The 22258-nt window shown below is 33.5% G+C and overlaps 1 long non-coding RNA gene across 1 annotated transcript; it reads left to right on the forward strand.

The window, feature by feature from the left end:
- The first annotated feature begins 849 nt into the window (after nt 1-849).
- LOC139100624 (uncharacterized) lies at nt 850-2486 on the forward strand. The gene is made up of 3 exons (XR_011545459.1): nt 850-922; nt 1800-1943; nt 2048-2486. It is a non-coding gene; the product is annotated as an uncharacterized lncRNA (long non-coding RNA).
- The last annotated feature ends 19772 nt before the right edge of the window (nt 2487-22258 follow it).

Here is a 22258-nt window from a genome sequence, read left to right on the forward strand (position 1 = left end):
GCAAGGACAAAGGACTTTATATTGAAGTGTAATGAAGCAATCAAAGGTTGAGGGTAGAGTCATGAGAAAAAATTGATTTGAGTGATCCTAACTCTTCCTCCAACCTTTGAATTGCTTGCTTAAAACTTATAAATTAAGATTACACAACATTGAACATCAAAATGATAGAATAATTCCCACATGACAATCATTTCCTCACAGCCTTCCATCTTGTCCTCTTAACATCAAAATAATTAATAATCAATACACAAAATCATGTCATTCTTTGCTCCAAATTTCCAGATGCCAAACATCAGATAAGCAAAAAAACTGTTCAAGCATTGAAACACAAAACACATCGGATGTGACATAGATTCATGCTAATTTTAATTCCCTGATTGAATTTTATGTGACACTAATTTAATATCCAAACCTGTCACATTGTGAATTTCTAAACTTATAAGTTGTCAATCTCATCAAAAAAAAGTATTTTTATAGAAATTAGCAGCTAAAGGCATGCATAGTCATGAACTAATTTTGACTATGTCAATTAAAAATATATTCAAATGAACTCGTCTCGATCATATCTCGTTCTGGAATATACAAAAAAATATGAAAAAAAAATTGCCTTTTAATATTCACATTTTTCATATTATGATCTTAATGCGAAGATAAATGCTCATTCATTATGGATATCCAAATGTTTTCCAGCCAAACAAGAAAAGAATTATGGAAATAACAAATTTTCAAATCAATTTCTAATTATTCTAATATGATTTTATTGTATTGTTTTTAATGCTTTCCAGCTGCTCTTTATGAGTGTATAAATTGTGATCGCAATTATTCATTTGTTTTCAGTTTGAGTTTATTGCACTACGTAGGAACAATGAGCTGCTATTTCACATTTATTTTCCTCTTCATTCTTTATTATGTCAAAGTTACAGTATGGGATTCGATTAAAAAAATAAATATTTCTGGGGATGGAAACTATTGTGGATTATAGAGTTTTCGTCCAATAAACCAACAAGCATGACTTCCTAGCTAATTGCTGAAAGAGAGCTACAGTTAAGAGATACTATTGAGTTTTGCATAGTTGTATGCCCCTCGGAATCTTAGTGAAGGTTGATTCCATGTTAATTTGCAAATTAGCATGCATCTCTGGATATTAACTAAGGTTTGTTCCATATTATGCAAAGTGGCATGCCCCATGGGATATTAACTAAGGTTGGTTCCATATTAAAATATATTAGTGGAAGTTACAAGCTGAATTTCAACTTTTTTGATTAGGAATTGTCTACATAGTAATCAAACCCTGTGACTAACATAAATTTAACGCAGTAGCATGCCCCTCGGAACCCTAAGTAAGGTTAGTTCCATATTTAAGCAAGTTAAATGAACTTACAAGCTGAAATTTAGCTAATTTGGTAAAGAACCTCAAGCATTAAATTTAAAATAAATTAGTTGATAGTTGTAGGCCCCTCGGGAAACAAAAGGGCATTTATGTCGTTTAATCAGGCACATCATGATTATGACTTTCCTTATTCATTCACGATGACGTCAATACAACGTCAAATGACCGTCATATCCCGTCAAATCATCATGACATCACCTAGTCGCTTAGGTTTTAGCACAGGAAGCATGTTGACAAACCAAAACTCCTTACTTGGTCCCAGTGTTCCAAAAAGCAATCTATCCACAAAGTTCCCATCCCCAGTAATTTTGCATAAGCACAATAAATTTATTCAATAGCAAACACTCCATGCAGCACAATGATCGGGTATTTGCATTCAAAAACATTGTTTTCATTGGCATTTTTCCAGCTCGAAATACTTGTAATAGATAGGTTTGATTGGCACGCTAATTCCGATTATTGTTCAATGAATATAACAACTTGGCGAAATGCGGATGGAACCTCACTTATAAATTGTAGATTTGAACAGTTTATAGACTTTGAGAAGGAAATGGTAAGTCATGATTTTAATGAGTGAGAAGCGAAAAGAAGTTCAAAAGATCAAAATGCAATTTATAATTTTCACTTCATTTCGTTTTTTTATAATTTTTCATTCAGTTCTTCATTACATTGAGGTCTCAAAAGAGCAAAACTGATGATGAGTATAGCAATTTAATTTTCAAATCAACGATTGATGTCTGTAGAGTATCAAAAGGTGTTGTTGCTAACTTTCTTGTGAAAGTTGTACTGGAAACGATTAAGGATCATGCAAATTTTACTGTTTTGTGCCCTTTTAAGAAGTTAAGTATTATTGGTATTGAAGGTTAAGCTGTAAAGAGACAGACGGATTGACGGACAGACGTACGAATAGACAGCCACAATGGGGTATGAACGTAGAGACGGACAGCCGCAAAGACGAACAGCTGTAAAGACGCATGGACTTAAAGACGGACAGCCGAAAAAACGCATGGACTTAGAGATGGTCAGCATTAACGATGCATAGACTTAGAGATAGACAGCCTTAAAGACGCATAGACGAAGACATGGACAGCCACAATTGGGCATTGACGCATAAAGGGACAGCCGTATTGGCGCATGAACTTAGGTGCGGACAGCCGAACAAACGCATGGACTTAGAGACGGACAGTCGTAAAGATGCATGGACATAAAGACGGACAGCCACAAAGGCGCATGTCAATAGAGACGCATGACTTTAAAGATGGACAGCCGTAAAAACGCATGGACTTAGAGATTCTCAGTCGTAAAGACGCATAGATGTATAGACGGACAGTCGTAAATGCGCATGGATTTAGAGACGCTCAGCCGTCAAGATGCATGGACGAAAAGACAAACTGACTAAAAGACTAACTTTTGCTTCTGCAGACCTATATGATAATTTAATTTAATCAATTCTTATCATTTTAGGATGTTTATGTGTTAAGAGACTTCAATCCAACCGGCGATTTCGTTCCCACACCATTCCGACAGTTTAAATTGGCCGTGATGGCAAAGCTGATGGTAAAAGTAAAATCTCAAAAATCATTTGTACATGCCTATACGCTGAACACTTATGTCCATTTCGAGTAAATATTTTATTTTGCTAAATTGCTGACATTTCAATGCCACTTCATCAATTATTCTCAATCGCGTCATATTGACTCACCACTTGAAACTTAATGAACCAGAAAAAAATTTTTCTTCATGCCTATTTAAAATTAATTGAGGAGAGAATTTTTGACCGTCGACAGCGTTCAATGTCTGTATTGTGTGTGAATAATAACATAAAATGAAATGAATTTGCTACAACACGTGCTTTTACACAGTCCTGTACATGAAAGTCACTGAATGCATAAAATGCTACACAATGTAGTTCATGCTGTATGAATATGCATTCTTTTATAAAAGCAAATATTGAATAAGAGAAACAGAAACAGAGAGAAATGGTACATAATAAAATCATTTTATATCAATTTGTTCAATAAACTGACTACACAATTCGAATGTATTGGCACTTTATAACTTCATTTCTTGTGAAATAAATAAAAATATTTAATATGATTTTTTTTACATTCAAGCTGTTCAGTGATCAGTGAAATATGTTTTTTGATGATGCAGGGTGTGTGCGTGAAGGTTTTTTGAGACACAATGAAAGAATTTTAATAAAAGAGCTCAAAAATTCAATTTTAACGACTTTTTGAAATTTGAATAAAAGATGCAAACATTTGTAGGATTTTCAGAAAAGATGCGAAAGAAATTGTAGGGTTTTCAGTTGATTGTAAATGAAAATTGGCAGAAAAAGTGAATTTAATCAATTTAATTAATAAATCAGGTATTTTAGGAATCAAGCAAGCCATAACAATACTTAATCAAGTCTAATAGAGTCCAGCAATACAGAAAACAACAGAACTGACAGAGAATTTATCTAAAATGTAAGCATCGACTTAAATTAATCGATCCTAGTGACAACTAACATATTTCATCTAACAACAGCCATTGTAAGGAACTCAACAACAGAAATACAATCATGTCCTTAAAGGTAAACATCATATCATTCACAAAATAATCAGACTCTTCCAAGAAAATCAAAACAATAGATTCTAAACAATGTCATAACATCCAAACTCATCTCAATCACTAAAAATAACTTCTGAAGCCCCCCAGATCCATGTTTTATTTTCATATCGTAAAATTTTATACCAAAAATGATCTCAAATTTCAAGAAAAAATAATAAATACAAAAATTTTTGTGATGGCATCAAATGCCATTTATTAATCCGAAGGTGTCCAAAGAATTATAACCATTTATTTATCACACAGTATTATGTGACATTTTTGTGACTATCAACCCAAAAATCAGACATTAATTTTCGTCATGTTTCTATCTCTGGTTCGTAAAGCAATGGAGAACAAAAAGACTGAGGCCCTTCAAACCGTAACAACCACAAGATGAAAAAATTGTCATCTTCTTCAATTTATGTCTTGCCTCAATTTCATTTTTTTTGAGGCTGTAGAAAAAAAAAGTTTATGTTATCAAAAATGAAATGAGAGAAGAGAAGCCTTGATGTAATTTTAAACTGTCGCTTTTATAACTATTTCTCCCTTCTAGAGGACATTAGAATCTTTTTCTATATCTTTCAATCAAATTAAAGTTTTTTTGGGATGCTTGAGAATTCAGAGTTGGTGATTTGTGGATTGTAATTAGCTTTAACTCATTTGGCAACTGTATATTGTGGACTTTATGATAGTTATAGATGCAAGGATATCTAGAATACCAAAAATGGAAAGAATCAGTCACCAGGTCGACATCAGGTCAGTGTTAATCCATGTTTCTCATTGAATTGGCATCAAAATCGACAAACGTTGTCCCTAAGCCTGCATTTTATGTCAATTTTTCATACCTAGCATCATCCAGATATCTCAAGGATCAAGTGGTATCCGCAACTAGTGATAGTTCCATCCATTTGGACCTCAACTAACCCCGAAAGAGATAAAAATTATCAGAAGCCGTCATACGTTACAAGAGGTCATCATATACCCACAAGAGTTGTCATTTGTCTACCCAAAGAAGGCATTTATCATCAGGTATTGGAATCAGGCCTTAAATAGTGTAAACTATCCCCAAAACTCTTGACAAGATCTAGTACAACATGTTTACTAGTTGCAACAGTTTACTCCAAGAACAAGTAGGCATAGCTGAACTTCAATAATAGTAGAACCCAAAATTCAGTGAATCGACAGTCCCTCAATCCCATCTCTGTCAGAGACCTCAGTCCAATCATGGTTACAACTATTTATCATGATAACAATCTCTCTTGACTTTTCAAATTTCCTTTACCTAGCAATCAAAAAAAAATCTTCAAGAACAAGTTTTGTGTTTAAATACAGAAAATAAAATCTTTTTTTTCATCTCTTTCCTTTCTTTCTTCTTCTTCTTCATTCTCGTCATTTCATTTTCGTTCTTATTGCTTATAACAAGGGCTTATCAAATCATCGTGATCACCAAGAGACACTTATAATAATTTCCACTTCTGATTATCGCCCATCATATGATTGTGAGTTTCTTATTTAATGAGTCCTCTATAATATAAAAGCAGATGGTGTTTGTTTGGACATGTCATGGTTGTCGACTGTCAATTTTGATTGCTTTAAAATTGGTAATTTTTGTTGAATTTTTTTCTCTTGATTACTGCCAAATTGAAGGAACAGAAAATCAATAATCGCGGTTAAATGATTTCTGTTTTCGTATGAAATTTGGGTATGTTTTTGCGGTGAATTTTAGAACTGTGATGATGTTGTGTTGGCACTTTGGGTGTTTTGTGATATTTTGGTGTTACTTCATATTAAGGGATCTAGTGTTTATACACATCCAATCCAGGAATTTATCGGTCTTCCTAGTAATCTCTTGTAGTCTATAAAAACTGCTACATACTTACTTACTTCGCTGGCCGGAAAGATCAAGTGTGATCTGTGGCCTCCCTCAGTCAGCGCCTGAAGCAGACCCTATCGCTGGCTACCGCTTCCCAATTACCAATTCCAAGTGTGAAACTCCCAGTTCGGTATTCCTTTCTTTGGGTTTTGTTGCTTTGGTATAAAGATGGCGGCTTGCTAGGCCAACGCACTCTGTAATAACCAGAGCCCCGTTCGTCTCCGCTCCACTATACGCACGCCAAAAACTTGAGCAGACATTCTTTCATTACTGTTAGCTACTGCACCAAGTAGCTTTTGGAGCTCCTAAGCTCCGCTCCACTTTTTGTCTTGGATTAGTGACTCCAGACTAACGTTACACTGAACAGGTGCTAGATTCGGATTCAATTCGGAATCATCCCAGAGTGTCGTGTCTGAACATCATGTCTAGTGACGGATTTTGGATCGATTAACTGAATTCTGCTATTCGATTTAACTATAGAGTTATAAATGTAGAGAATGTAAAGACCTTAAACAGCTTATAACATGGAAGAATAACATATTAGCCCATATATCCATGAATCAATGACTTCTACAATCTTATCTATTCATTTTTGAGTTTTAGTCATGGAAAAATGCGCTTCACATGCACTCATCCAGTAAATTCAAAAATCCAACCTACCTAAACTTATCTTTTTATAAATTCATAACAATAAACAAATAAATAAGCACCGAAAATAAGAGAGAAAAACATACAAAATATTAAATTCATTGTGCTTCATGTCAAAACATTTTGAAACGATAATTATTTCTCTCTTTCTTCTCGTTCCTACCTTTCCAATCTTTTTATACTTTATATATTTTCTGTGTGCTGTTCGACATTGTGTCTTGCTATTCTTGATCCCTAAGAAAATTGCTTGACGGTGCTCAAAATAAATACAGAATCTTGAACAAATGACGTGAATTCTCGGTTACTTCTTCTTCCCTTATTTCTTCTTGATTTAGAAAGGTCGATTGTGAATTGAAAAAAAAAATTAATTTTATGTATTCTTCTCTCACTCACTCAATAAGGAACAAAAGACCACACGTTATTAATTTTTTTTTCTGCATCGTCATCATCCGCGCGCATTCACAAGGAGATGAAATGCCTGTCGATCTTATAATAACTTATAACAAGAAAATTATAGTGTGTGGATGAAAATTGAGAAGAAGAAGGTCTATCCATATTAAATTCTTATTCTGCTCTTTTTTTGAGTAAATAACAGAATCGTAAACATCGAGTTTTAATTTCATTAAAGAAACAGTTCTTTTTGGGAAGGAGTTGCCTTAGCTGTCGCTACGTTTTATTGACAATGACTCGATAAAATGTGAATTTACTGCTATGAAGTTTTTCGTGTTCTTGAATTTACATTTTTATTGGTTTATTGCTATAGGGGCTATAGGATGGATTAAAAGTTTTTAAATTAAGGATTTCTTCCAAATTAGAGGACAAAGCAAACTTGTTTAGGTATTGTTGTAAATTATGATTTTATGGGTCTAGTTGATCAGTCATAAATTAATCCAATTAATGTCTAGAATGGATATTAGTTTTGTGACTTGTTAGTTTTTTATGATTTTACACGTTTTGTAGCTATATTGTTCTTATTCTGACTTGAAATTGAGCTCCTATGTTACCTTATTTGCCATACTAGAATAGAACATTTCGGTTATTTGATCCAAAATCCATCCAGACTAAGACCGGCGTGACTCTTACTTGATGCTCTGTTACCTAATTTGCCATATCCGCAGCTAATTAATTCAAAATCTGGACCCAGACCGACGAGGCTCTTACTTGTTTTGACTAGATTCGGTTCAGACACTTTGCCACAGTCAAGTCACTTAGATTCACTTTAAATCCGAAACCATGTCAGAGTCAAGCTAAGTTGATTAGGGATTCGGTCTAAATCAGACATTACGGCCGAGTCAAGATTTGCTGATGCTAGATACGGTTTAAATCAGACACTATGGCAGAGTCAAGTCGGCCTGATGCAAGATTCGATTTATATCTCCACGTTAGAGTCAACCCAGGCTGATGCCAGATTTCGGATCAATTTACCAACTTGTGCTGTTCGAGATTGTGATCCAAGACTTCCATTACATGTTTCCTAAAACTGACTCAATTGCTTTCTACCCAATACAATTCAGTCATTAAACCAATTTCCTATGTAATTCAAACTAAATTAGATCTACCTTCACAAAAGTACCCAAATAAATAACTTAAATTTCCACTTTTAGACACTCCAAAACATAAAGCCTTTTAATGGCAATAAAATTGTTAACAAAATTGACCTTAAGAATATGAAAATCATTATAAAAATTAGATTACTATTAAATCCATTTGTTACTCAGTTAAACAAATCCCGGTTTTAAATTGAATTATGTTTATCGCACCTTTTTTGTGTACCTAAACATTACTTCCTTCATGCTTGTTATTTTCGTGTCTGTTTAAGGTACCCAGAAAAGGAAAGAAAAAATTATTCGAGCAGAAAATTTCCTACTTTTGTACGTCTTTGAAGCCACTTAAGTGAATTGAATAAGGATCTAAGACATAAGCTATCATAAGCTTCCAGAAAATATCTTTTTTAACGATGAGAAAGACACAGAAATGAAAATGAATCTTGAAAATGTAAAACACCTCCATTAACCTCTTAAAAAAGATCATCATAAAAAGCGATTTTCAAACATTTTTTCATCTTCTGCTGCTGCTTCACATCTTCAATGAGATTGGCAATTTACATTTCATGAAATGCTCCCATCTCTCAAGCTTCATGCTTCTCGTGATGATGTCTATAAGTGTTGGGGAGCAGAAGTATGAACCTTTAAACATAAAAATAAATTGAAAGAGACAACAATTCTTTTTATTTTATGCAGAGCTACAGCATGTCTATATTTTTGTATAGATACTTACCTACCTCCTTCAGACATTATGTGGATATATATTCAGAAAAGAAAACTTTTATTAGCTGCATTAGTAGCTGGATTTTTTGGGTAGTTAGTGGGAATTGAAGGTGATCAGTTTGAAATTTTGGGTGATGTTGGGGATATTTAGGGATAGGAGACAATGGGAGACATCTAATGATGCTTTGGAGCAGCAGTGGGCAACCTGTGTACCGGCGCACACTATTCACCGTGTTCTGTATATGATTAGGGTCGAGGATTGCCACCAAGGTGTGTCTTATGGTTCTTTAGTATGAAATATTCATGAATTTGCTCATTCTTGACATGTCAGGCCTAGCTTAAAGTCACAGAAGGAAGAATCTTGACATGCTAAGCCTAGCTTTAAGTCAGAGAAGAAAGAAACAGCAATTTACATTCCACAAACGTCATTTGAATAAGATTCAAGATTCAATTCGAACTCCTCAGGCTATTATCCAGCACATTGTCACCCAAACCCCACTTCTTCCTCAACAATCCCCAATCCATATCCCATTTTCATCCCCAAAAATGCGTTCCATTTACCTAAACAAACAACATCAACTAACCCACGCAACTCACTTCCTTCCTTCAAAATATTCACAAAAAAAAGGGTCCTCGACAACATACTTTTTCTTATTTCCATGTCAAACTGAGTGTTGGCACTGACTTTATATTAAAATATTCTTTATTTCCTCTCTCACACTCAACTTCCCATCACCACTGATGTATATTTTCGACATATAAAAAAATCATTTTGTGGTGATGAGAAAAGTTTTGCGTTTCTGCTGGTGCTTTTTTTTATACTTTTTTTTTTGTTCTGCTCGTCTTCAAAAACACTCTCATCGAGATGTCGTTCATAAACCAATATTATCATCATTCCCACTGACTACAAGTACCATAAAAATTATGAGAAATTTTATTATGGCAATTTCCATTTCTATTATTATTTATCCAACACCAGCTCAGTTCTATTTCTTATTTCTTATTTTGTTGCCTCATCTTTTTCCATACTACGCTTTGCTCGCACTTACTTGTATTATCTGATTTGCAAAATAAGCTGTTGAAGGCATAAAGAAGAAGTAGATTGAGGATAAGAAAATAACAACATTGATAGAGTTGGTGACTCTTGTGGATTGTTTGGATTTTGTGATGATGGTTGTTAAGCAATTGAGATTGAAATGAGAAAAAATGGTTGGAAGGAAGTGAGGGAAACATCCAGAAAGTGGAAATATGAGTAAATTCAAGTTGAAATGTGAGAAAATTTTAGTAAATCTAAGAAAAAATCGAGCAAATCTGAACAAATTTGGGTCAAATTAAGTAATCTTAAATATATTTGAATAAATTTTAGTCAATTTGAGCAAAACTGAGCGATTTAAAATAAAATCGATCGAATTTGAGCATCAAATCAGCAAATATGGGTTATTTAATGCAGTTTGAGCAATTTGAACTCATTTTGAGCGATTTTGGGTAAAACTGAGAAAGTTTGAGCAATTCTTAGGAAAAACTGAGCAAATATGAGCAATTTCGAGTCAATTTGAGCAAAACTTAACAATTCGAACTGAAATTGAGCAAATTTTAGCACAAACTGAGCTAATTTAATCATTTATGAGCAATTCTGAGCAAATCTGAGCAAGACTAAGCAACAATAAGTGAATTTGAACAATTTAAAACAAAACTGAGCAATTTGAATTTAGATTGAGCAACAATAAGCTTGCATTTGAGCATTTTTAATCACAATTGAGCATTTTCAATCACAATTGAGCAATTCATAGTAATTATCACCAACATCAAGCATAAATATTCGCACAAAGAATACAATGAAACTTGACAACTCACTGTCACACCTCCAAGACCTCTTTCTCACCTCCAACTCTGCAAAAAAATCTCCACATAAATATATGCGTATGCGAGATGAAAATAAAAAAGTAAAATCATCATAAATACAACTCGAGGTGATGATAATACTTGACTCTGTGTATCATACCTATTGCTGTATATAGCACCTTATTAAGAAAAACAGTATTCAAGTTGTTGGAAGCGAGCAAGCGAGGAGAAAAAAAAAATAATAATAATGAGATGCCACTTTGCAGTCGTGTAAATGTAGGTTTTGTCTTTTATGGCATATACTTTTCTGACGATGTTTGGACTTTCTCGCTTGTTTTGGTTGCTTGATAAATTACAATAATTGAAATTATGCGAACTACCGCAGTAATAGGAAGCCATCCATCCATTCTGCTCGTAGCTGTAGATTAAAAAAAAATTGTAAATTAATGTCATTATACACAGAAATGGAAATGAATCATCATGTTGAAGGCTTTTTTTCTCTATGCTCTTGTTTTCAGGTTGTATATTTATGCTGTCAGTGTTTTATGGAATAATCATAAATGGGAGGTTGATTATTTTTGCAGAGATTGTGATTTACTTTATTATTTGATGTGATATTAGGATTGGGTTAGGTAAGGTTCAATATCTTTGATGAATTGCCATGTTTTATGGATTGATGTCAATATTTGAGCAACTGTTTGACATTATGGAATAGTTTCTGTCATCTTCGGTAATTTTTGAACAGTTTTGGCCATTTTCGAACAATTTCAATCAATTTAGAGCAGTTTCTGCCATTTTATTACAGTTTCTGGCATTTTAGAACAGTTTCTGGCATTTTCGAATAGTTTAAGCCACTTTATAACAGTTTGAACTATTTCCAATAAGCTTTTCTAGAATATAGATCAGAATTTGTCATCTCCATCCAGTTTAATCCAAAATTAACCAACCCTGGATAAGAATTTCCTCCAAGAATAACAAGGCAATCGTTAATCGTCGTCATCGTCAACCGCGATGCAGGAAGACGACGAAAAAAAATCCAATAATTGACTCTCGTGAATGGTAAATTAAATTTTAATGGAACTTTTCTTCCTACCAACTTTTTTTTGTTTCCATTAACAATGAATTCATGATTCCCTAGCACACCTGTGCATATTCCCCAATCACTCTGTGAATATTTTTCATTTTTTGCCGTTCTTTTTCCATCGACAAAAAATAAAATAATATAAGAATCATGATTCTTAACCTAAACAGCAAGAAGAATAAGAAAAAAATTCGACACACTCAATTACTGTCGCGTAACAACAACAACATCGACAAGGTATTAGCTACCGTATATGAGCGACTTAATATCCGTTTAAAATTCAATTTATTCAAATCCAATTAAGAAGAGCAAAAGAGGAATGAAAGGAATGGGAAGAAAAATGAGCGAGCAAAATACTCAACCTGAAGAATGACATGGCACAAAAAAGCAGCATAGGCAGGAAAGTGGAAATAAAATCACCTGCGTAATTTATGTTGTATGCTAGCATAAAATTTGTTTATATAAAACCTATTCCATCAAAGGAGTGAGTGTACATAAAGTAAATTGAATGCGGCATTTGCAATGTAATAAGGCTTTTTTCTCTCTCACTCACTCACTCACTCTATGTATAGCATACATCCAATTTCAATTATTTTCCCAGGCATTTAATACTTGAACTGATGCCTGTTGTTTATAACTGACGTATTTTAAGGAGCATTGAATAAGGATATAATTGGTTTGAGTATTTGCATGAATATTTAGATGTCTGGCTGACTCAGATGGGGGGTTGATGGAAATTCAAGGGAATAATGGAGATTTACATGGAAATATAAAGGTTTAATGAGTAAAATTGATCAAAATTGAAGCAAAGTTGATCAAAATTGAAGCAAATTTGGTCAAAATTGAAGCAAAGTTGATCAAAATTGAAGCAAAATTGATCAAAATTGAAGCAAATCTGTTCAAAATTGAAGCAAAGTTAATCAAAATTGAAGCTAATTGATGAAAATTGTAGCAAATCTGTTCAAAATTGAAGCAAAACTTTGCAATTTTAATCAAAATTCAGCAATTTTGATCAAATCTGAACCAAACTAAACAACGCTTTAACAATTCACCTGAATCCAATGCAACATTCAACTAAAATGAACATATCAAGTAACCGAATCGCAAGCACGTGCACCAAAATCCCAAAAACTCATCTCCTAAATCCAACACAAAACATTTCCCACACTGTGTCTCCGTAACTTGTTTTTCGTCATCAACTCCGCTGTAAATATTAACAAAAAATTCCTCTAATTCTTCATTTCAACCACAAATACCGTGCCTGGGAAAAATTAAATGTTTTATCTTTAGATACCCATAACAACGACGAATGATGATTTAAGCCTTTAATTCCAGCAGTATAAAAAAATATATGTTTAATTTAAGAGCAAACAGAATCCATTTGGCAAGAATGAAATGAAAACATGAGAAAAGCCTCCCCGACACCGTAAGGCTTGAGGAATTGCGGAATATGAAACAAGATTACGAACATCTTTGAGGAACAAAAATGCTTTTTTGTTGTTGCTTCCGTTATTGTTTGTACAGCACATACATCCTCGTATGTTAAGTATTTATTGTTGAATAAAATGAAAATTTTTGCTTAATCCCCACGACATTAATTTTCATTCACCAAACTTAATTCCATGCAACATCTTTTTCCATCTCATTTCATACAATATGGAACCGCACTCATGTCGTTTCCTTTTTAACCCTCCCAGGCGATAGAAAATATATTTTTTCGAAACAAGCATAAATGCTTAATTCATTAACATACGAAACGATTTGTATTAATTAAAATGAAGCTTTCAGCATGAAAATCCTTAACAAAAATATACATTGGATATACGTTCTGATACAAAACCGCAAGGCATGAAACGTCTTGAGATTCTTATCAGTTTTATGCAAAATTTAACCTGATTTTTTTCAGGGGTCTCCTTTTTGTGCCATTATTCTCTTGATTTTAATTCAGTTCCTATTCTCATTGTGAAATCTCTCGAAACACTTTTAATTGCCAAAAGTTTTGTCTTTTATTTTTGGTACTAGATGGAGTGGCTCGTTAAGGGAGTGATGGGGAATGATTTGAGTTTTGACTTCTTATGCCCTGTAGTTTAAGGATGCTGAGGAGAGTCCCCCGAGCTGCTCAAATGAGTAAGACTCTGCCACGGAATCTAATGCTGCGTTGTAGCTCTTTTGTTAACACCAAATGGACGTCAACTTAGTGTAGCATCTTCAGTTGTGTCACTCGGGTATGCGATGCTTATCAATGAACAATAATCCATCAAACCAGAGCTGTATCATTTTGTTGACAGTGAGGCATTTTGTATTGATAATTGGCAAAGGACATCCAGTGAAAACACCAGTTTTAGATGCCTAATGAGAAACGTCATGGATCACAGATTACCTGTGCGGCCAGCTTAGTAAGACAGTAAGTTTTATAACTTTGTTGATGACCCAAGGCACTAACACGCTAGAGCAAAGCAATTGCAAGTTACTACATTCAATTTCATACTCCATATCGTGACCTAACTGCATCATTACCTAAGTAAATCCAAAAATGGTAAATTTTAAAGTCCAATCTCTAGCTTCGTCACTCTTTTCTGCCTTAATCTTCAACTTTTAGACACAAAGACGACATTTTCTCACGTAAAATCCTTTAATTTATTCCAAAACTTATTCTTATCAGCCTAGACCTCCATAAAAACTCAACAAACAGCTCCCAAAAATTATCTAATCTCTGAATTTCTACAGCTTCATTTTAAGAAATTTATACAAAAATAAAATATACATCTTTAGGACATTTTTAGATTTATCTTAACAAGATTCTCTCCCAAAAAAAAATAATTTAAATAATTTTTCTACCTCTTTCTATTCTCTATCTGTTCGTCAATGCATCGACACAGGTAGAACTCTTGCTTTGCTTCCCTGCTGATACAACTGGACATAGATATCGAAAATAATAGAATGTGGTTGACTAATTTAAATTTTTTTTCTGTGTGAGTTGTGTGCTTAGGATTTTTGTGAGTAGTTTGTGGAGTTGTGGATGTGCTTGGCAGTTTGTCTAGATGATTTGGGTATGGATAGGTCAGATGTAGAGTTAGGGAAGAACCCGTCTGTGTGCTGGGACTTTTGTGAGTGGTTTGTGGAGTTGTAGGTGTGCTTAGCACTTTATACAGCTGGTTTGGGTAAGGAAAGGTCAGATATGGAGGTAGGAAAGAGCTCAAAGGGGTTTGTAGCCTTATTTTGAATTGAAATTTGACAATACTGAGTTTATGTTCTTCCAAAAAATTGAAAATGCCTGAAAAAAATTGGTTCTTCCTCCTCCCTTGACAGATTGAACCCCCTGCATCCAAAATTAACCCAGATTCCAATTGATTCTAATTTAATCAACACGACACATATTGTCATTAAATCATAAAATTCCCAATTCGCTCATACAAATTCTATTACCCACATTTGCCATTTCACGCTATTAAGAATCCCTGTGAAAGCATCAAAATTAATTCAGCATAAAAGCAAGATTACAAGGAGTTTCATAGCCTCTACTTGACACCATAAAATGCGCCATAATTGCCCATTAACATTAACGATAACCTTTCCCTACCAATCATCTCATTGTCTCTATCTATGTTGCTTTTTATTCATTCCAATGTTCCTTTTGGGGATTTTAATACTCAAGAATAATTGATGAGACCGAGAAGATTTCATAAGAATTTCTCTTTTTCTGATCAGTTCGATGAAATCTCAAAAATTTTCATCTTGTCTATTAAACTTTAACTTTAATTTAATTCTTTTTCGAGACTGAAGGCAAACAAGACTTGGTTCTGATGATTCAATTATATTGAAATAAGAATTATTTTTTTTGTTTACCTTCAACAATAGTAACGAAAAGAACTAAATTTTTTAACCAGCAGTTTTCTTTTTTTTTGCAAACAAAAGAAGCTCTGCATTTAACATTTTAAAATTACATGCAAAAATGTAGAGTTGGTAACTTCGTGATTGTATCGAGTCGTGCACTTGGAGTTGCATGATTATGATGGAGTGATGATTCGGTATTTAATTAGCTTTTGCCATTTATGGGGAATTTTTAGAAAATAGCATAAGATGGCATATTTTTTTTCATAATCATGGGGGGTCGTTCACTTATTATGTAACCTTGTAAGCTTCTTTGTATAGTTTAGGCTTGAATTTAGGAGTTTGTAGCGCTACTATATTTAACCTACCTCGACATAGCTTCGGTCACTAACGATGTTCTTGGAGAAAACAGGATGAATCACAGGAAGATGAAACACTTGACATTTGGTCAGCCAGCTAGTCAGATCGACAGCCTCCCACAACTCATCACGTATTACGTAATGCTTGCTATTATTTAAATTATTGTTAAGTTGATGTCATTTAAAGCAATTGGCTGCTTCTGTGAAGTAATTGGCAAGGTGCTCGACTCAAATTTGGTGGAGCAGCTCGAAATCAGTCGGTTCGAATCCTATCATTCTCTCAAATTAGTGATTCTATCAGAAGTTAAGATACCTCGACTAGATCAAGACAAAATTGAAGATAAAATCGAGGCAACGTTGGATTAAAGAATGGGTCCATGACGGGAAGTGCAGAACAAAAAACCCAGACCTACAGAAAACATGTATTCTCTTACTCCATATGAACCAGCAAACTCCACTCTTTTCCTAAAATTCCAGCAAAACGTCACAAAAGACAACTCTCGTTAACATCCGCAAAATCCACTCCAGACTAACGCATCCTTACCTTTCCTATATACTTATCTATCTCCCACACATCCTATAAGTACCCACCTCTGGCAAGAAAAGAAAAATCACGGAAAAGGAATATCTTCCTTGAATCATTTTTCAAACAGCCAACGATGGCACTTGAATTTTTTTTTTGAGGAAAATGCTGCCGTAGTAAAGGCATACAAAAGCTGTCGAGTATATCTGTAACAATGCATAAAAACGGCAGAGTAAAAAAAAGAGAGTAAAGCATAAAAGTAAATGACGATAATGATAATCACGCTGTAAAGGAACAAACAAAAGTGAAAAAATAAGAGTCGAGAGCAGCAACAGAAATGAAAGAGTTCGCCTTACTTAAACAGAGCATGTCTTTCGTGCATCGCAATGATGCAGCTGAATGTTTGTGTCGTGTCGTGACTGCAACAGAAAAAAATATACTGAATATTCTTCTTCTCATATTTAATTCCTTTATTCTTCTTTCGTTATGTATATTTCGGGGTAACCGTTTGGTACAATATGCTACTCCAAAACCGACATGAATAATGCCATAACGACAGTCTGAATTACCAACCAAGATGAGAAAGATACAGCAACATTATTTTGCCATAAGAGAAAAAAATGAGATGTCTCGTTTGTTGCCAATAGTATCCGCCGTCTTGATGGTGCATTATTGGTGGGAAGATGGTGTCGTGGGAGCTTCTTTCTCGGATGTGGATTTTGAGGATTGAATCAAAAAAATTTCAGTTCTTTTTTTTTGTTGCATAAATTGAAAAAAGATGATTTTTTTTCTTCATGTGCAGCGAAGTTTAAATCAGTGCAGTTACAAGCACATGACGATGTTGTTGACGATGATGATTTCTTGTAGGAAAGCCATTAAAAAATATCATCATATGCATAAGGAAATCTTGACTATAAGGGAAAATATCTCATGATACAAATAGAATGTGCAGTGAACTGAGAAGGCACATGTAGCATGTTGAAGATGCACACATATTGCGACCATCGAGCCATAAGTCAAATATGGATAGCACATTGAATATGAGGAGGAAGCAAAAAAAAAAAGATGAAATGAAATATTTCTTGCAAGAATGTTGAGATATGTTTATGGATGATATGGAGAGTAATGTGGATATAATTATTTTGGAATGATGGGGTTTTGGGTCTGTTCTGACTCATCTGCCATGACTAAGACTCTACAAATAAGGTAAGATACCTAGAACCAGGGGTGCATTCAAGAAGGTGTCTTTGGGGTCAACTAGCTGCTGTCTAGAGCATGAATTGTGTATGGACTAAAGCTAGAAGCCGATGTGACTTAAATCGACTTTTCCATACAAAATCCAAATCGACATCGAGCTCTAGTACGGTCTAATGAAGCCCTATTTAAACTACTTAAACAATTTTCTATGTCTACACTCTTAGAAATAATTCTAAAATTTTAGTTTTAGAATAAATTTTTTTTTAGTTTAAAAATTTAATTTTTAATTTTAATACTTAATTTTAAAATATTAAAACTTAATTTTTGATTATAAAATTTTAATTTTTAAAATCTAAAACCCGAATTTTAAAATTCTAAAACTAATATTTTAGAAAACAATTTCTCATAAAACTTCACAAGCGCGTGCAGAAATCACTTGATGAAGTATGTGCCAACTTTGTATGAAAAATTTAAAAAAAGTTGATTTAAAATTACCAACTTATGAAGCATGTTTCCCCTTCTTTACTCACTTGTGTGAGCTATTAGTCATAACAAATGCCTACTTTGAATTTTTTCTGCTCCTTATTACAGGAAATAAAAATCAAAAATCTAAAATTTAATTTTTAATTCTACAATTTAGTTTTTAACATAGCACCTAAAACTTTATTTTAGATTTTAATACTAAAATTTTAGAATTTTAAAATTTTAATTTTTAATTTTAAAACTTTAATTTTAGTTTTTGTATGGAAAATTTTTAATATTAAAATTTTAAAATTAAAAATTTAAGTTTTTAAATTTTAAAATTTTAGTTTTAAAATCTAAAATTTAGTTTTAGGTGCTATGTTAAAAACTAAATTTTAGATTTTTTCATACAAATCTAAAATTAAATTTTAAAATTTTTCTAAGAGTGTAGGCAGATCTTGCAACAGCTACACACTACAGTATCTGCATTTAGATTATATTAGGCAATTAGCCAGTTCATCAGAATATTAAGCTCCACTACTCCCCATTCCCAAAAATTCCACCATAAATACCAATCTAAATTCCACATTCCCAACCGCCATTCTCAACCACAACCACCTTCTAGTAAAGATCATGAAGGCAACAACAAAAAAATAACCAAATGGAAATGATGACGACTTTTTTTCCTTAACTTTTTTTTTCACAATGTTCATAAAAGACGATTGCAAGTCTTTACAAGAATGGAAATTTTTTCTCAAATTGTTCAATGCTTCAACAGAATAAGTTTCTATCTCGCTCCATCTTTCTCTCCTGTACTCTCGTTGTATATTTTTTCAATCATCATTCTGGTATTATTTGCAATTGAAACGAGACATGAAAAATAATTTTTTTTTCCCTCCTTATTCTTATTATAGCCGGGAATTGATAAAGGTATGATGGGAAGAATGTTGTTATGGACACGGTTTGGATGGTGATTATGAGGTAGATTGGGGAGTTGCTGTGGATGCTGCATTGATGACTGTTCTAGAGCAGGAATGAGAAACTTGGGTTTTAAATCTCGTCCGAAACCGGACACAGCGATTCATGACACTTCCAGACGTTTCTAACGACAAACTAATGTGCCGCGACTCACAGATTGTCCACCGCTATTCTAGAGATTGCGTGGCTAATTAAGGACACCAAAAATGCGCCTTAAACACCCCGAAACCTTCAAAAATTCCTCACTTAATTTTAACTTCTTGAATAAATCATGCTTTGATTGCATATTGGCGAAGAAGAATGAGGAGAATGAAAAGAAATCATCAGTTGCAAATGAAGAAGCAACAAGCTGCAAACGAGCGATGCGATGAATGTACGTATGCTTCTTATAGTCGTAAAAAAATATTGTAAGAAGAATAAAATCATTTTTTTTTTATTTTTATTTGTTTTTGCTGCTCATGCTCTTGCTGTATTGCCCTTTTTTTCGTTCTTCGCTTTAAACGAGACATACAAAATTGATTTTGATGAATCTGTAAAAAATTGGCTGCTGCCAGCAATGATCGTTCTGTAAAATGGTAATTTTCTTGAATATAGCGACGCATTTTTTTACTTTAACATAATATAATGTCCATCATTTTCTTTTGCGTATATTCAAATCAGTCAACATTAATGCAAAAAAATGTCTTTTGACCATTGTATTTAAATAATATTCTGTTTCTCATTTTCATGTTCCTCCTTGCCTCTGGCTGGGGATAAAAGATTTCATCATTTCGCATTAATTTATAAGAAAAAAAAATTTCCATATCTCGGTTGTGATGGAATGACAAAAAAAAGTCATTCATTCCCTTTTTTTTTTTGATAAAACATTCCAAATGAAGAAACGGAGGAGGAAATGGAGATGAAGGAATGACAAAAAAGGCTTTATTGAGTTAGGGTGTCCAACAGAGAGACGATTTGCTCGATGAATTTTTTAGAATGTTTCAGTTCTTTTTTGAGGGGGAGTTGGATATCCTTTTGAGAAATTTTTTATGTATGGTAATTTGGAGTAAATTATGAGAAAATTTTTGTGATTGTAAGGAATGTTAAAAAGGGGAGATTTTATTTGAACTACGAGCTAGGCTTGATATGATCCTACATTATCCATGACAATTTTCATATTAAAGTGTACCGATTCTGCTTCTTTCGAATTAGAAGCTTAATTTCTGAGTTCAAATCTCAAATGCTTAAAAAATTATTGAGTTTTGAAGAAACTACAATTTTCTTTTTTAATTTTTTTAAAAATTTAGTTTAAAATTCATTGAACTAGTAATGCGATTGTATTCCCGAGATGACAATTTTACATAATGTCCAATCATTAACTAGACCTAGGATCGACTAATACAATTTTCTTCGAAACATTGCATACTTTTTTACTTACTTCGCTGGCCGTTCAGATCAACTGTGATCCATGGCCTCCCTCAGATGTCGCCTATAACTGGTTCTATCGCCGGCTTCCGCTTGCCTATTGCCAATACCTACTTTTTGAAACATTGCATAGCATTTGTCATTAATCGACAAGCCAAAACCTAGAGTTAGGTCTACTTATTAATTAGAAATTATGTCCAGTTGTCTACTCGGGGTACATGCTCATGAATTTATTATAACAAAGAATGCAATTTGGGAACTAATTGTATTATAATTATTCACTTCTTACTTGTTTTGTGAAGGAACACTAGGGCATATCGCAGGTTCTGTCTTTAGATAACGTCTGTCAGTTTCTGATTCCCAGCATTTATATTATAATTGGATTTAAGCATATATGAAAGTATATTAACATAAGCTAAATTGCCAATTAAATAATTTTTCAATCAAAATCATGAGTTCGAACCTCAATTTTGAAAATTACAAAAATAATTATGGGTTATTTAGTCATAGAGTTTAAAAGCAATTTTTTGTTCTTTTTTTTGAAAATTTTGAAAGAAAATCACAAACTAGATCCTCGTCCAACCTTCTCCATAGTCATTATCCACTCGAACTTTAAACCCCCATAAAATATAAAAATTCCACAGCATCTCCATCTAAATTAAAAAGGTGATGACGAATGAAATCACGAAAAAAAAGGCCAATGAGCATTTTCTTTTTCTCATTTTCCATTCCATCCTAATTAGTGTAGCTGTAATGAACACAGAAGCGTAAGAATGAATACAGAACCAAATTCAAATTCAAATTAATTAAAATGAAGTGAAGGCATGAAAAAAAATCTCTCTTATTTTTCATCCTCTTTACTTTCTTGTTTCAAGTTTATTGCAATAAATGGGGAATGAGTTAAGAAAAAGGAATGACAAAACGATAATAAGTCACAGCTACATAATTAAAAAGTTTTGCATGGTGAAGAGAATGAGATGAATTTTGCAGTTAACAAGAAAATATCGCGCGAATTTGTGGAAGAGGCAAAATGAGAAAAAAACGATGAAAAAAAAAATACTGAAATGAATTTTATAAGTAAGTGTGAAGATAAAATGGGAAATGTGACGTAGAAAGCAATTCAGAAGTTGTGGAACTTAAGTTTGAAGAGCTTTTGTGGATGGTAGACGCATCTAAGTCGCTCAAATGAAGCTCAGCAGTATTTTATGCTGAGGTTCGAGTCTCAAAAATGGATCAATTCAGATTGAAGCTTTGGATCTGATTTGGAGTTCAAATCCTTAAAAATCAGCAACTTATGGGTTTAAATTCTGAATGAGTCTGAATTGAATGTTGACCAAGAATCTGTTGGGCAGATATTTGGTAATCCAACGCATTCTGGAAGTCCTACATATCCAGGAAATCCATAATATTTCTAGACTGACCAAAGGTTTTGAAGGATAGAGTAGCCAAAAGCCCAAGAATCATCTCAGCAAAGAAAGTACGATATATACACCGTCTATACCCAAATAAGTCTGATAATCAACCAAAAAATTGATCATACCTTATCCATACCAAACAATCCAACTCAATCCATCATCACAACCATCCCAGCCACCCAAAACACACCAATTCCAATCTCCAGTAGCCAATTATACATCTCACTTTCCTTCAAATAATCCACTATAAAAACAGAGTAAAGAAAGAAAAAAATATCATAAAGCAATATAGTTACGCGAGGAAAAGAATGCGAAAGAGTCATCGAGTAAAAATGAGAACGACATAAAATCGTGACTTTGACTCTTCTCCGGAGTTTGTTTGGATGTTAAAAGTCA

The sequence above is a fragment of the Chironomus tepperi genome, unplaced genomic scaffold, assembly GCF_022539635.2.
Source record: "Chironomus tepperi strain 1889 unplaced genomic scaffold, CSIRO-AGI_Ctep_v1 contig_67, whole genome shotgun sequence".
NCBI lineage: Eukaryota > Metazoa > Arthropoda > Insecta > Diptera > Chironomidae > Chironomus > Chironomus tepperi.